Here is a 16,989-nt window from a genome sequence, read left to right on the forward strand (position 1 = left end):
GTGTACACAGTGTATGTACGTACGGGGTTGCGAGTTCCGACTGTCTCCAAACCAGTCTCCGCTAGTCTCTTTTACAGCACGCTGATCGAATGCGCGGCGGTCGTATCATTGGTGCGTACATATGAGCGATCTATGTGTACGGGGTCGCGACTGTTTTTAAAACCTATTTACTAACTGTGCCCAGGCCCCGGTCACAGTAACTCAAAAATAGGGCACAGCTATTTTAATGACTCCCCTTTTAACCAATCAGATGAGAGGATTCTAGAAATGAGGTATATAAAACAAAATGACAACTATGCAATCTCTGTGCTGCCTGACTCCAATGAAACAGTACAGAAAGTGACAGCATTATTTAAACACTGGTGCTGTAAAAGTAGATATTTTCACGCGACTGATTTTTCGCGCTCGGCCAGATAAGAAGAGTTTCGCGTGTTTTTAATTCCATGGTATCAAGACATCAACTACAGGAACATACGGCAAGCAAAAATATTTGAGTGCTTTTATTTTCGCGCTAGTTTCCGATTGTGTGAGATGCGCGAAAATGTCAGCACCGCGAAAATTTCCATTTTTACAGTACATGTTATCCATCCGTTTAGAGGCTAAATTCCCAATACTTCACTAAATGCACTCACACAAGTAAAATCCAAGGGATACATATCTCTTTTAAAATGGAGATGGATCCTTTCTCAAGTCAATACTTACTTAAGTCAATGAGTTGTATGGTACATGTCACTTAAAGTCATATGATACAACTTGCTTTTTTTTTAAAATCATACTCATACTTCAGTAACTTTATGCGTTTTACTTTATGCATTTATCATAATTGTAGTTTCATGCATGGGCTCATAACAGAAACAGCTGAAGGGTTTCCCTGTGTTGAAATACAAGACAGGCACACAAACTACGTAGCTGAATGTATGATACACTTGTTAAAGATTTCTTGTGCAACTATAATGCTAGCAACTCCCTGTACAGCAATCATCTGAAGTGGTTGAACTCACTTTGCAATTAGAGCGCTTTAGATCTGCAATGCTAATCCTATGACGTGCTCATTAGGCAAGAAATGTTGTTCTGCACATGCGCGAGACAGCTTTTCCCATTGTCCAACCCTGGAGGAGGTGTATCATAAACATTATCGCGTCGCAATTCTAAAGCTCGCTATTCAGCTTGCGGGGGAAAGCTTGATCATGACCCACAAAGCCATAGAAACACAGACGAGTCCCAGATTTCTCCTAATGGGAAATGCAGGCGAGAATATGGAAATGCGTTCACGAGCAATGGTAAACAAAATCATATCATTGTTGAAAGGGGGTTGGGGTCATTCCATTACTTGCACTGGGGTGCAGTCCATATGATATGGTGGTATCAAAATACTGACCCTTAACCAAAGTGACAAGTTAGCAGAGGGACTGGATCAGGTCCAGCATAAAGTATACCTGCATGTGGAAAATTGTTCCCCCTCCCAAGAATAACAAACAACAAAACAAACCAACCAACAAACAAACAAACAAACAAACAAACAAACAAACAATCAAAAAGAACAAACAAACCAACATTAAAAAAATTCGCCCGAAAATCAAAGAATCAAGAAATTTGGTCCTTTTCAACTTATATCAAACAAGCATTGATGAATATCTTCCTCAATCTTGATAGTGCGCTAACATTGCAAATGGAAAAAAAAAACACGTACACAGAAACAAAAAATGCTGCAGACAAGTCAAGGTAAGGCAAAGAAGAGAAGGGGTCATACGGAAACACACAGAATCGATATTAGCTGTGGACACTCTGAGAGGATAACACACTGACAGAAAGATGGAAAAAAATATGACAGAAAAAAATACAAATAAGGACAAAGAAAGAGAGAGAGAGAGAAAGAGAGATGAGAGTAGAGAGAGGGGGAGATGAATGCCAAACATATCAAAACACTGAAAGAAATAAGAGAGAAACAAAAACAGAGAATATTTGGAGTTTGAATAAAAAGGAAAATAGGAAGCGAAACCAGGAAAATATGACGAGAAAGTCGATAAACAAGATGAATAGCAGACAAAAGAATATGAGGAAAAAATATGAATGAATGACTGGTCTGGAAGCGAGCGTCTATTTTTAGCATCGCTCAGCGCCGTAAAATGCAATTCCAATCAGTGCGATTTCTTCTGCGCTGCCGGGTTTTGGAACGGAGCAATGACTCATAATGCACTCAGCGGATGACAATTGTGGCTGTGTTTACACTACGAGCACTTGGTCCCCTGACACTGCTGAAATGCCTCATATTGACAACTCGCACTTGTGGAAAAGAGAGGGAATTAACACGATCACTCTCACTGCTATGAACACTGTAGTCAGGCAGCTCTTAATAGCCCACACAAATGCAATGTGTGGAAGATTAAGCCAGGAACGAGTATTTAACCCACTCAGTACTATACAGCTTGATAGGATTACAGCAACTGATGAAGCTTTGTTGCCCGTGGCAACAATTCTGAAAAATCATGTTTGGAATGTTTGGAATGTTTTATCACAATACTTTCAAGTTGTGGATACTATATCACATTATATGTTTGTCTACTGTAAAAATGGAAATTTTCGCACAATTAACTTTTCGCGCTTGGCCGGGCAAGAAGGGTTTTGCATGTTTTTAATTCCGCGGAATCAAGACATCACGCACACAGGGTGGTCCACAACTTGAAATTTTAGCATGTTGCAAGCTCAGAATCTGAGAATATTGCAGAAATTGAATATGCGCAGAGCGCACACGATGAGTACATAGTACGCAATATTTTGCTGCTTATCTCTCTTTGTGCTGCTTACATTCAATGTTCTCTCTCATGTTTTGCACACAAATATCTAAAGTACCTGGTAGTTTGATGTTTCTTATGTTATGCACATGTTTTGCACATTTTTGAATACTTTTACTTTGAGCTTGTTGCAAATTCTTGAGGATGTTGCATAGCATGTTGCTGGCTTTTTAGGATGTTGCACAAGAATTTTAGCATGTTGCAGCGACATGCTAAAACCCCTCGTGGACCACCCTGGCACAGGAACATAGGATTATTATGGCAAGCAAAAGTATTCGCGCGTTTGTATTTTCGTGCTAGTTTCTGGTTGCGCGAAATGCACGAAAACTTCAACACCCCGAAAATTTCCACTTTTACAGTATATCTGAAACAAACAAACAAATAACTAATATGGTAAATACCATATATCTCCTAATAACTGCAATACTATAACTATTTTGGACAAAATAGGCACAAAACCATAGACTGGAAGAGAAAGTGAAAAAAAAAGTCAGAGAGAACAAAAGAAGAATACAAAGAAGAAGTATCAATGATACTGATAATGAATAACGGTTAATGCTGTATGTCCAGTACTAACTGCATTTCATAATAGAATGCTGGACAAAATAGATATAAAACCCATAGACTGGAAGAAAAAGCAAGAAAGAGTCAGAGAAAAAAATAGGAGTAGAAGGACAAGTAAAAGATGAAGTAGAAAAAGAAGAAATGATATTGCTAGTGGAATATGGGAAATCCTACATCTGGTAATAATTGCATTAAGAACACTTGCCAAAATATAGACAAACTCATAGACTGAAAAAGAAAGAAAGAAAGAAAGAGTTAGAGAAAAGAAAAAGGGAAAGAAGAAGAAGGAGGAGGACAAGAAGAAGAAGAAAAAAGAGAAGAAAAAGAATCAAAATTTATTGCAAAAGGGAAAGGAGTAAGAAAGAAGAGAGAAAAGAGAGAAAAACATGTAGCAACTGGGAGACTCAGGTAGGAAACATACAGGGCGATTGGTACAGAGAGATAAAGAAATGGATAGAAAAAAAAGGGCCAAGAAGAGAGGCAGAAATACGATAGATTGGTGGATGGCTGAGATACCACACCACAATTCATCAATGAATATATCTTTGATGAAAACAAATTGCCCATATGACTCTGGGCTACACATGCAAACAGCCCTGGCAAAATGTCACGCAGCCATATCTCTGGAAACCCTATCCCTCACACTGCAGCAAAGATTTCCTGTGGGTGAAATTTAAAGGACAAGTTCACCTTTAAATGTATGCGTGGATTGAGTGAATGCAGCAACATCAGTAGAACGCTTCAGTGAAAGTTTGAGGAAAATCGAACAATCCGTTCCAAAGTCATGAAGTTTGAAGTTTCAGTGTCGCCATCGTTGGATGAGTAGACAACTACAGTTTGTGATGTCACACGCGCAGAACAATACATACAAAATGTAAGAGAATTCCACAATGTTTTTTTTTTTATAAAAATTCCCTCAACTTGTTACTGACACATATCTAGGGTAATGTTATCCCCCACCTTCTGAAAATCGAAATTCAAGTGCTCTTTTATTATACGATAAAAGTGAAAATATGCTGAACCCTCTTTATATTTCCTTTAAAGGGGAAGGCTAGTAACTGATCAGTGGGAATCAGTGGAAATGCTGGGAGATGATTGTTCCAATCCTTATGGGATTCATTTAAGAGTTCATTGTATATCTATTGTTGTGTGAAAACGATTTGCTTCAGAACGGTCTCATATTCAAGTAATGTGCAGATTAATGCTCCGTCACTGACCAGGGACGCTAACCTGGAAGCATTAAACTGCACATTACTTGAATATGAGACCATTCTGAAGCAAATCATTTTCACACAAAAATAGATATACAATGAACTCTTGAATGAATCCCATAAGGATTGGAACAATCATCTCCCAGCATTTCCACTGATTCCCACTGATCAGTTACTAGCCTTCCCCTTTAAATGTCATTCTATACATGTAGCATCACAAACTGTGGTAGTGTTCTCATCCAGTCACGGAAGCGCTGAAACTTCAAAAATTCATTACATTCAAACGGATTGTCAAATTTTCCTCAAGATTTTACTGATGTGTTCTACAAATACTGCTGCAGTCATTAAATCCACACATATATTAAACATCCTGTTTACCTTTGGGAGCAGTGATTTCAAAATGTTCAAGATATCACATAATATGTGTAGGTCTGTTGTATCACAAAACATATTGCGATAAAGCCTAAAACATAAGGAGATATCAGTATTTTTCTTAATAAACCATAACTACAGATGATTTAATCTGGAAACACAGGGGTGTATCCAGGATTTTTTCTGGGGGGGTCGTAATCAAAATTTTTGGACCTTTACCTTTGCGAGGGAGGGCAGCGACCGAGTGGGGGAAGGGTGTGAGAGGGGGGTATCCCCCCTCCCACGGTAGAGAGTTTTTGAATTGTATATCTTAAAATGGGGCCATTTGGTGCATACAATAGTGACTTTTTCAGCATGGCAGTGCAGTTTGGAAATAAGGTATGGCATATTAAAACTAAGTTACGAAATTTATGAGGTTTTTGACAATTTGCTGGAAGACCACCTGGCCACTTTTTTCTATAGGGCCTAGAGTAAAAAGCCCTCAAAAAACAAAAATATCTTTCACAAAAAGTGGACCTTCTGAAAATTTGGGGGGGTCGTACGACCCTCCCGACCCCCCCTTGCATACACCCATGAAACATCTTTATTATAATTATTGTTCACATTTTGTGTATTTAACACTACTTAACATCGATTAAAATATGGATTCAAATGTTTACAGTAGTTGTTTCTATACCTAAGTCACATTTTAGAACTATTTTAAAGCACTGATGCTGGGTTTTTGTTTTATCTGCAAATGGTAAATTATGCTTTGAAAGTGAACTTGTCCTCTGAACACAATATTCTGAATCTCACTCACTATGTGAAATGTGTTTGCCCCAAGAATATGAAATCATGAAACTGAATGCAATCTACTACAGCAAACATATGTGCTATTGTGTAACACATAATTTATATCTTCACATATTATACAAACTGTCATTTGGGAATTTCCACAAGAAAATACAGCTCAATATCAGTTTGAGGTGTTCTATTGCTTCAGTCAGATTTCAAAAACTGTGTTTATCAGACTTATTGCAGAAGCAGACTTTTTATTTGAGGGGAGCAAAGGGGTGGTTGATGATAATATATTCAGTTCAACTCTCTCTCAGCTCTAACTCACTACTGCAACAATGATTAATTTGGTGCTTACTTACATCAATGTATCAAGCAATTTGTCAATCTATTGAAGAAAAAAAAAACACTTGATACAATGGATGGATGGATGCTTAGTTTAAACAAGTCTAACAAAAGTACTAAGTAACACTTGCTTCATGATTTGATTTGAAAACCTTCACTTTGATTTTGATTTGATTTGATTTATTGGTTCCTGCATTATCATTGCACATACATGTACATGTATAATTACATACATTGTTTGTGCCATACATATACATAAATATAAGTTGTTAACAAAATATTTCTTTTTTCCTCATCGCCTTTACACAATGTACAGCAAAACGTATCAGCAATACAACAATGAGTAATACAGTGGGGCTATAGCATAAGCGCGGATTGATTTGCGTGTGGCCCCTGGACATAATACTTTGAAGACAGAGATGTTACTGACACTACAGACGAAGCAAGGATTGAAGTGGGTCCTTAAAAAGGAAATTCACACAGCCTTTAAAATGAATTGCCAAGAACATTCAAAAATAGATTGAGTCATTGTTTGGACAAGGGAAGGAGGTATATAGCTTGTGAAACTTGTGCTCTGCTCTCCGAGTGAACTTTCGAAACCGAGCTTTTTAAACTCTGCCTTGCCATTCGACAGTGCAATGAGCTTGACAGGAAGAAACCCTGGGGAAAAAAAACCACTCCATCACAAATACCACTGTCATTCATAGAGGAGTTTTAATGCCCCATTGATATCACGATCACTGACTGACACATGATAACTTCGGAGGATGACGCAGCCACTTTCGGAGTCTCTGACCCATTTGCATGATTTTGTATTTTCATTATTTTGTTATTTCCACAATATTTTTACAAGCCCTGACATTATCACTGTCATGAAAATACAGTCTGTATTTCACAAAATTTGCAGTTTTTTTGGCAGGAGTTCACACATATGATATGACATTCTATTATGTGTGTAAACAAATCACGCAAAACAATTCTATCCTCCTAAAATAATCATAAATGCAAAAAAGAAAATAAAAATGTCTGTATTCTATAACTCAGGTCACAGCACTGTGTATAATTAGCATATAGGCAGAAGATGCAGAAAAAATTTTATCAGAATGTGAATCTCTCCATATACATAAATGTGCATATATGATAAGCACTTATATAATATACAGTGCTTTAGTGGCGGATCCAGAGGAAGGTGCACCGGGCGCGGGCCCCCTCTTTATTTTAGGTTAAAACAACAGAAATAAAGAGAAAAAAAACACCCCCACCCTTTTCATTTTGCAAAGGCACCTCCCCTTTACAGAATTCCTGGGTCCACCCCTGGTGCTTTATATTTAGAATTACAAGGACCTGAATCTTTAATACAGCAAATAGTTTTAAAAATCGATAAGTAGGTGTGTATGTATGTGTAATACATATATGAATAAGGAGGAATGTGAGAAGACAAAAAAATCAAAATATAACAAAGAAACCATCAAAATATAACAAAAGAAATTGCCAACACAATGCTAGGAATCCATGAAACTGAGAGTTCAGGGCGAACTCAATTGTGTCATTTAGAGATAAAGCCACACAATGGCCTGGTCAAAACGTGATTGGGAGAGATGAGCAGGAGTGAAACTAGAGAATATAATAAGGCTAACGAGTTCTTTACATGCCAAGACAAACAGTTTCTTCACAGCTATGATTGTTGTGTTCACACCCTATGGCCAAGTCTTTTTTCATTAATATACATCCAATCCTGGGTGCTATTGTACTTTGTAGGGGTCAATTTCACTGCTCACTGCATTTAATAAGTCTGCATTTAACATCCGTCTTCCTTTTCTTTATGAAATTGATGTCACCTATTTTGACGTAAACTGTATTTCCCTGTTCTGTTGATTATCACAAGGTGACTTTCACAAGTGGAAGTCTTCCTGGCAAACCGAATTAACCCTTTGCTTGCTTTGAGTGGTGATTGGCAAAGGAAACCTCATAGCATTGTACACACTATCCAAAGTCCCTCTCCTTTTCCTTCTCTATCCTCTTTCCTCGTTCTTCGTTGTCCAGTATCTGTCTGAGTGCATTTCCTCAATATCTGTTATTTCTGTGTTTTGTGTTATTGCCGTTGTTGTCGTCATGTTTTTTGTGGCCGATTACATATCTTCCTTTCCGTTCAATTTTCCTGGCATACCTGGCCCCATAGTGTCTGTGCCACAAATGTGATACGTTACATAGTTAATATGTTTGCATTATAAAATCCTATTAAGTATTGTTCATAGTATCAGCATCATATATCAGTGAGTAAATGTACAATAGTATATAGAAGAATTTAAAATGAATGTTTTATTGATATAACAAATTGGTGCTCTTGTTGTCTTGTTCCAGTGTTCCACGTCTTACAAGCTTGGCTTTTTTAGTGGAAGTTGGAACACTGTTTTCCATCATTGTGATTATTTACTGTTTTTGTTACCATGGCAAAGTGCATTTTTTTCTTTTTTATGACATCATTCGTGCATACATGTATACTTTATATTGTATTTGAAAAAAAAAATCCTTTATCAGACGAGTGTAAGAAAAATGAAAAAATTGTATCAATTTGGATTATGTCAACTTTTTCTTTTCTTTTGATGATGGAGATAATAAACTATTGAAGTTAATTGAATTGAAGTCCCTGACACAGAAAGGGTTTAGTTTGTTTTGGTTGTTTTGGTTTTATCTTTATGTATATGTTGTTTATTTCTCTTTCTGTTAAATGTTCTTATCAGAGCGGTGATCTCAATCATGGAGAATGTTACTTAAAGGTAGTGAAATCAAAGCAGCAGACTGGTGCATTATGTTCATGTCACAATAAACTTGTATTTCCTCTCTTCCAACACGTGGGTAATCTGAAGAATGGTGTCCGACGGAGGCCTTGAAGATGCCATCACGATTGTGTGCCCACGACGTCACTTCCTCTGAAGATCCCATTTTGCTTTGTGTCTAAATCTTAACAAATCTGACTTTTCACAGCATTATATATCTGTTTGATGGATTTAAATCCTGTCTATGGGGGATATGAAATAACATCATATCTCGACGAAAAATGCATCTGTAGATGAACAAAATTTGTCAGACAACTGGGAGTTGTATATATATATATATACAGTATATAACAGGAAATGAAGTGACAGCTATGAGAGATACAAAACTACTTTCAGAAAGTGATATGATTGATTGATTAGAGGTTTTAAAATAACTATACATTTCATTATGCCTTGCCTAAGGCAGTCTGGCAAATTGCTGGAATGTGACAGATATGAAAGGAGAAATTGGCTCTGGAAACATACAAATATATTTGAAGGAAAGACACTCTGCCCAACCTCCATAGAGTATGTAAACCGGATGTCATGTGGTGGGCATTAGTGACTGGGTTGAGATATTGGAAATCTTCCTGCATTCACATACAGCAACAAACAATAGTCCTTTCTATTTGTCCCATCTTAGAGCCTTTTCAGACGCATGCCATTTTATACCAAAACTCGATAACGAAACGACGTATAAAGAATCATCGTATAGCCGACAGACAGTTCAGACATTAATTTCGACCGTTCTGGGAAACGTCGTATAGATGCACAGTTTCCCACTACGCATGCTGTTACAGTCATGAGTGACAGCTGTGGGGTCACCTTTCGTGCGCGCTCCCATTAAGCCCCGCCCAGTTATACCGTTCTATGGTCGCCATACGTTCAGATGGACATGGAATGCTGATTCGTTATCGAGTTCTAGTTCGAAACGATGCTCTGACCGTCGTTTCGCTATACGTCGTTTCGTTAGTCAGCGTTCAGACGTATAAATTCATCGTATAGCTATACCGTTTTGGTATAGCTGTACCGTTCTAGTATAAATTTTTTGCGTCTGAATGCCCTGTTTGAGCCACGTCACTGCAGTTACAGCTCTGTGAAGATGACTTTGTGACTCTCAATAACAAAACTGATCTGCTGTGACCACACTCCATATATATCTCATGCTTACAGTCCAGGTCAACATATTTTTCGTTAACACTCCTGAAATTAGTCGGTATCGAGTGTTGATTCTTCCCTCAAAATCTCTCCCCCTACCCTCCTATAATCAGGACCCACAGAGTGAAAATTCTTTCTAGCGGTCACGAGAGTTCAGAGTGCTGATGGATAGGGAGATTCTGCATACAGTTCATCTTCCTTCTGTCGCCCTTGAACGGAACATGGGAGTGTGCTAGCAATGAAAGAACAAAGCAGGAATTCCTCTGCCAACTGTGATGTTGATTGTTTACAGCAGTAAGGAGCTATAAAGAGCTTCGATAACAAGTTTGAAGGGGACTGAGAGATCAGGTGACAGGAAACTGGAAATGCATGGGAAACAACACTATAGACAATTAAGGGCACAAAAGTAGAAGAAAACAACATGAATTGGACTAAAAACTGCTGCAAGACAGAAGTAATTGCATTTCAAAAGAATAGTCTGTAATTCAAAGTATGGGACTATTAAAAGCAAAAAAAAATCCATGTCTGTAATGTACTGTACAACCAGAAATGTTAATGTGCATTCTTATTTAGTGAATTTCGCAAGAGCCAAGATTCACGAAATTCAAATGCACGGGAAAGTTCTTGTCTGTTCCCTATGCACTGAATGCCAGTGGCAATTCACAAAAATTTCATGTCACAAAAAAAGGCCGTCGGCTCCAATTCACAAAAATTTCATGTCGCAAAAATATATCTTGCTTTATAGCAGTATTCAAATACAATGACAAGAAAGAAAGTGAACTAGAATGAGAATATAAGAGAGAGAACAGATGCAGATTCAAGATTCAAATCAAGTCAAGTCTGTGAAGTATCAAGATAGTCCGCAGAATTACATATTACTGCCATACTTCTATCCATTTTCTTCTCTCCTCCCTGTTCTATCTCTACACTATTGCCCAAGTATCAACAGAAGTTTGTTTGGTGATATTTCAAATTAAGCAACCAAATTCTATTAACTCTTTCCAGATGCCCTTCTATTGATTTATCAATTCATTCATTTATTAGTTTTATTCACTATTTTATATTTCATTTATTCGTTCATTTTGTCTGGGCTTACAACAGTTGCCAAAGTGAGATAGAGAGAAAAAGATCGAGAAACAGAATGATAAAAGGACGGAAAGGGAGAAAGAAAGGGAGGGAGAGAGGGAGACTATATCCTAAAATAACTCCAAGTGTTCTAATTTTAAACGCCTTCAGGGAGAGGCGCAATATAAATCTAGACACATTCCCCTGTCACCCTCCCCCCTCAATTTCCCTAGGGTCAGCAGCTGGACAGCTTTGACCTTGGCTAATTCTGAGTGCCAACAGATCTCGCCTGAGGCGTATACCTTCTACCGACACACTGCTGACAGTCAAAATTTGCTTCTTATAGATCACCGGAATTCAAGGTATTAATGGTTGTAGATTGAGAAAGAATAACAATAACATTGACTACAGCATCTACCAAGATTTTCAATAAGGCCATAGCTGTCTTATATTTATTCTTCAATAATGAAACCCTGTCCAGTGATTGGTCTACATCGCATCTTGTGACTTTTGTAAAGCAAGATATTTTTGCCGCATGAAATTTTCGCAAACTGGAACTGACAACCTTTTTTTTTTTTGCAACATGAAATTTTCAGGAATTGTCACTGGCATTCAATGCATATAGTGTAGACAAGAACTTTTACATGCATTCTAATTTCGCAAATCTTGGCTCTTGCGAAATTTGCAAAATTCAAATATACACGGAACATTTCTGGTTTTACAGTAAACATATCATCGCTATGATGTTGATGATGAGGACAAAATGCTGATGGAGATAAATGTGCTATAGTGTGATGCAACATTTATAGTATAGTGCACTATACCACGAATAATGCATCATAGGGTGTGTTTATGCTCAATTTGCGAAGGCAGAATCAGCGTTTTGAAACGCTGATTCAAAACGCTGATTCAAAACGCCGTTCACGGGAGCACTGTTTATGCTCACTTTCTTCGAGTCTTGGAAAGAGCGTTTACAATTGCTTCGCTGACCTCAGCAGAGGCAGGTCAAATTGGGGCGCGTGCTGCGATCGGTGGTCTGGCCTGGGAGAGCAGCTGGGAAAGACATGCGTATGCACAGTACATGGGAAAACTGCACAGGCAAGGGTAGCTGGCTGGCCGGGCGCGCGCTTTTTCACGTGAACCGGAAAGGCGTTTAGATGACGTCACTCTAAATGCGTTTAGAAACGCTGTTGCGTTTATGCTTCCCCGTCAAACGTGATTAGTCAGAAACGCTGATCGTAAACGCAAATTTTTGTGCGTTTTGGATTGGCGTTTTGAATCAGCATTTCTATCGAAGTGAGCATGAACGCAACAGCGTTTTGCACTAATCACGTTTCAAAACGCTGATTCTGGCCCGAAAAGGGGAAGCATAAACACGGCAATAGATATGAGAACGGTCAATGTTATTTTATAAATTGGATAGTGTGCCAAATTGCTATCAGTGTCGGCCTCACAGACCACTCTGAATAATCACGTTCACGTTAGTACACTGATTGTCTGCACTGTAATATGTAAATGATTTTATTTTAGTAAAGATTCGTTGGAGGGATATGAAACTAATTTATCATGCACTGTTTTGAGCCACTCTTCTCTTCAGGGGATGCACTCCTCTAAAAATAGAGCTATTCCTGTTACCTTGGGATCTATAATTTCAAAGTGAGCCCCTCAATGCAAGATATATTTGTGGGTTCTACGACATTTGCTCCTGCGACAATTGCTCTCATGAAATATCTGCACGCTAAAGCCAAACACAAATTCTACCTACAAATATAACCCTAACCCTACTCCTAATCCTCGCAGCACACTAAACCGAAAACACTATCACAACCCTAACCCTAACTCAAAGTCCCAACATACTACCAGAGCAATTGTCGCAGGAGCAATTGTTATGTCTATTTATGTGATATAGGCCTACATACTGCACATACATACATGCATATAATGCACATAATGGAGGAAGATGATAAAGCCGATGAAGTAGGGCCTACATCGTGGACTTCAAAACAAAATAGCCTCCCTAGAAACAAAACTTAAACAGGTATCCACTTATAAGATATGGCCATATTAGTCATCAATCATCCATATGATTAGTATATGAGGTGAGGGAGGGGATAACGTTAAACACAAAACTCAAAACAAAGCATCTTTCCTAACAACAAAACCAAAACAGATAAACTTAGATCAAGGTGGAGATGACTCTGCCTCCCCCCCCCCCCAAGCTGGTATATGTTTTTAAAAAATCAAAAACAATGTTAGACAAAGAATCTGAAATGACGCATGTAGATATAAAAGAACAAATGAGTGTTTGGATGTGTTTGTTTGTTAGTATCACATGGAAGGTTAAACCAGGGAGGTGAGACCCACCTTACTGGTTATACAGGGTAGCTATGCCGATGGAGGCAACAGAGGTGCTACAGTTGTACACAGTACCAACATTGCAAGTAATTTTCATACTCTACCTAGCAAGCTGAATTTTGCGCATTTCCAATTCTGCGGAATTGAAACATTACATAGCAGTGAGCGTTCAAAAAAAAAATGGATGCTTTTATTTTCGCAGTAGTTTCTGCTGGCGCGAAATGCACAAAATTTTCCACGATGCGAAAATGTCCACTTTTTCAGAGAGTCAGAGTGGGTGTTGGTGTTTGTTTGTATTCTGTGGGTGTGTATGTGTGCATTCAAAATGGGAAGAGGAATTTGAGAGTCAGCCACAGCAAACACAATTTTAAACTGCTATTATTCTCACCTTTGCCTTCCTTCTCCCTCTCCATCCTCCCATAATGCTGATGAATCCTCTGAAGAAAGCCTTTTGTCAGCTCCACGCTCTCATCCCATCGGTTTCTCTCGATGCTCGTCTGGGTCGCCAGGTTCTCCGCAAACTGCAGAACGCCTTTCAGAAACCTGCGACAAAATCATTGCGCGACACTTGATATGCATTAATTGCTCACAAAATGGAAATGGAGAAGGATCTTTTTCTCCCTTGGATCAATATACCTGTATCTGATGATTTCCTACATTGATCACTTCTCATAGTTACTGATTAATCCTCATGCTGACAAGATACTGATAGATACTGATGATAACCTTAAGAGGAAGAAAAATATACAAGAAATACTTTTATTTCTAGACTGCTACACCTGTGAAAAGAATTGAAATATGATGCATAATAGTATCTAATTTCAATACTGAGTGATATCTTCATACAATACCAGTGGATTTCTTATGTTGATCTTTTATCATAATCATTGATCAATCTTCATGTTGACTAGAAACCAGTAGAATAAACTCAACTCACTGCTGATATCTTTAAGAGGAAGGAAAATATAAAAGACAAGAAACACCATCGTTTTTAGACTGGCTAAACCTCTGAGAAGTTGAACTTGAAATATGATGCATAACAGTCTATAATTTCAATGTCAAGTGATGTCTTCATTCCATAACAGCGGATTTCTTATGCTGATAATTTATCATAATTATTATTGATTAGTCTTCAGGCTGACTCGATACTGGTACACAAAACCAACTAACGTCCATTGATGACAGCCTCAGAGGCAGGAAAATATGCAAGAAATACCTTCATTTCTAATCTGCTCAACATATCAGAAGTGTGGATATTACACATAAAAGTATTCCATTTTAACATCAAGTGATGTCCTCTCATATCAACCTGTTCCTTCCAGGAACTGGGTATGCCAGGTTCCCACAATTCGCACCAGGGTGTCTCAATTCCTGGCCTAAATTTATATTTACTTGTATTATAGCGAGTAGAAAATGACTTTGTTGGATAGAATGTAGTTTCTGCTAACGATATTTGTTCTTTTTTAGTCTTAGAATTGCATGCATTTTTGCATAATTTACCTTTTCAAGCATAGTAGTGTGCTTGTTTTATTGCAAAACTCAGATGAAGATGTACATATAGCAATTGAGGCTGAGCTCACTAAAGTTTGACTTTCCCTGACCCAATAGGGCAATTCTCATTGCAAAAAATCGCGATATGAAAACTCGCAATGTTTTACCTTTGTGTCCACATTGGCAGGTAAACATCGCGAAGTTAGCTCCGGTGCCAACAATCGCAATCTTTCATGACGTACTGAGCATGCCCAGTTTACTCCAATCGTGCGCTCGGCCTTTGTTTGGGGTCAAGCGGATACTGAAGTCACGTGAGTACTATCGCGATATTTATGCTGCGTGCGTTCTCATTGCAAAACTCCTTGCGAAGTTTCGTTCGAAGTTAGAAAAATCGCACTCCGTCTTGCGATTTTTCGGGCGATGGTTTAGAGACAGTTGCTAGGCAACTTTCACCGTAACTTCGCGATTTTTCTAATATCGTGAGTTTTCACCTGCAATGAGAATGGCCCTTACGTCAGGTGTCCTTCTAGTGTATAATAAAAGAATTTGTGAGCCCCGCGCAGGCTCTATTTTTTATCTTACATCTCATGCCTGATTGATATTTTGCATTGTTAGATGACACGTGCAGACGATCGTGGAAAGGAATTACACTTAATACTGCTTGACTGCTAATGCTCATAAACATGTCTGTATTTTGTAGACAGATAATAAGAATATTGTTTGAGGGCATTTAAGGTTCTCCAAGAATAATGGAAGGAATGGGTTTATATAATAAAAATTTTGATATTAAGTGATGTCTTTATTACATTTTTTAAAATATCTTAGTGATATCTTTTTGATCAAGATGCAGTCACTGGTCATGATAATGATACCTGAATCATCATTCAGTTTAATCACAATCATAATTATCACCATTCTCATTGTGTAAAATTTCAGGGAAATTAAGCAGGCTTTTTAAATGCTCACAACCTTAAGGTTTCATTTACCTCTGAGCTACCTTTGTCCTGCACTAAATTACGGCTGGGACACAAACAAGGGAATCTTCACACAGAATCAGGGCATGTTAAAGAAAACGAACACAGGTTATACAACCAGGCACACATAGCAAAGGTCAAATAAGTCATTTCGTTTGGTCACCCTTAATTGCTGACAGCACTCGTACTCGTCCGAGTGATGGGGAAAGTGCCAGATCTGACATGCACACAAACACACACACACACACACAAACACACACAAATGGACTGACATGGGTAAACATCATCAAGCACATACAGCCTCAACATCTATGACAGCTCTGCTTTAAGGTGACTAGTGAACATCTGGTCTTCAAAGGTCACAATCATATTTCCGCTGGCAAAATCTGGCGCATAACACTCATTAAGTTTAGCGAGGGCTGCCTCTGTCACGAAAACTCTCAGCTACGCTTTATATCTGACATCTATTTTGAAAATCGCCCAACAGAGTAAGAGGAAAAAAAAAGGAAGCAATCTTTAATAGTACAGAATGTGAACTTGTTCTCCACAAACAAAAGCCTAATTATGTAGCCTTTCCCCAGCTGCCTTCATGTTTTGTCCTCTGCTAATGACATGTTCTGGATTTCATCTCGTTGCCTAGAAAGCGCTGTCCCACTCTTGTTTTTCATATAATGCTGTCTAGCGGGACAATAACCCTCCTTCCATTTACCTTCACCTCCTGGAAATGAGTCCAGGAACTGTCACGCACATCCAAACTTCATGGTAAGATTGAAAAGTTTTTCATTGCGCAGTGAACTGAAGAAAATTGATAGTAATGATACATGTAGTACCAGGCTTTTCTCAGTTATATTATCTGAGAATTTGTTACATGCAGACATGAAATTCTCCAGACATCAGTCCCCTTTCATGTTAAGTTCTTGTTATGGCCATTTCAGCCCCTTTCATGTAAAGTTCTTGTTATGGCCATATAATATATGGCCATAACAAGAACTTTACATGAAAGGGGGCTGATGTCTTGAGAATTTGATGTCAGCATCTAACAAATATTCCCAGATAATAAAACTAGGGAAAG

At 38.2% G+C, this 16,989-nt stretch overlaps 1 protein-coding gene across 1 annotated transcript in view; it reads right to left on the bottom strand.

The window, feature by feature from the left end:
• LOC139733209 (adrenocorticotropic hormone receptor-like) overlaps nt 1-13,957 on the bottom strand; it is a 69,173-nt gene extending 55,216 nt beyond the window's left edge. Inside the window, exon 1 of the mRNA XM_071644046.1 lies at nt 13,841-13,957. The gene's annotated coding sequence lies outside the window, so the exon portion shown is untranslated. The remainder of the gene's footprint in view (nt 1-13,840) is intronic.
• Between the last annotated feature and the right edge of the window lie 3,032 nt (nt 13,958-16,989).

The sequence above is a fragment of the Diadema antillarum genome, unplaced genomic scaffold (genome assembly GCF_040938485.1).
Source record: "Diadema antillarum isolate AM-2024a unplaced genomic scaffold, OU_Dant_1.0 seq00000463_RagTag, whole genome shotgun sequence".
NCBI lineage: Eukaryota > Metazoa > Echinodermata > Echinoidea > Diadematoida > Diadematidae > Diadema > Diadema antillarum.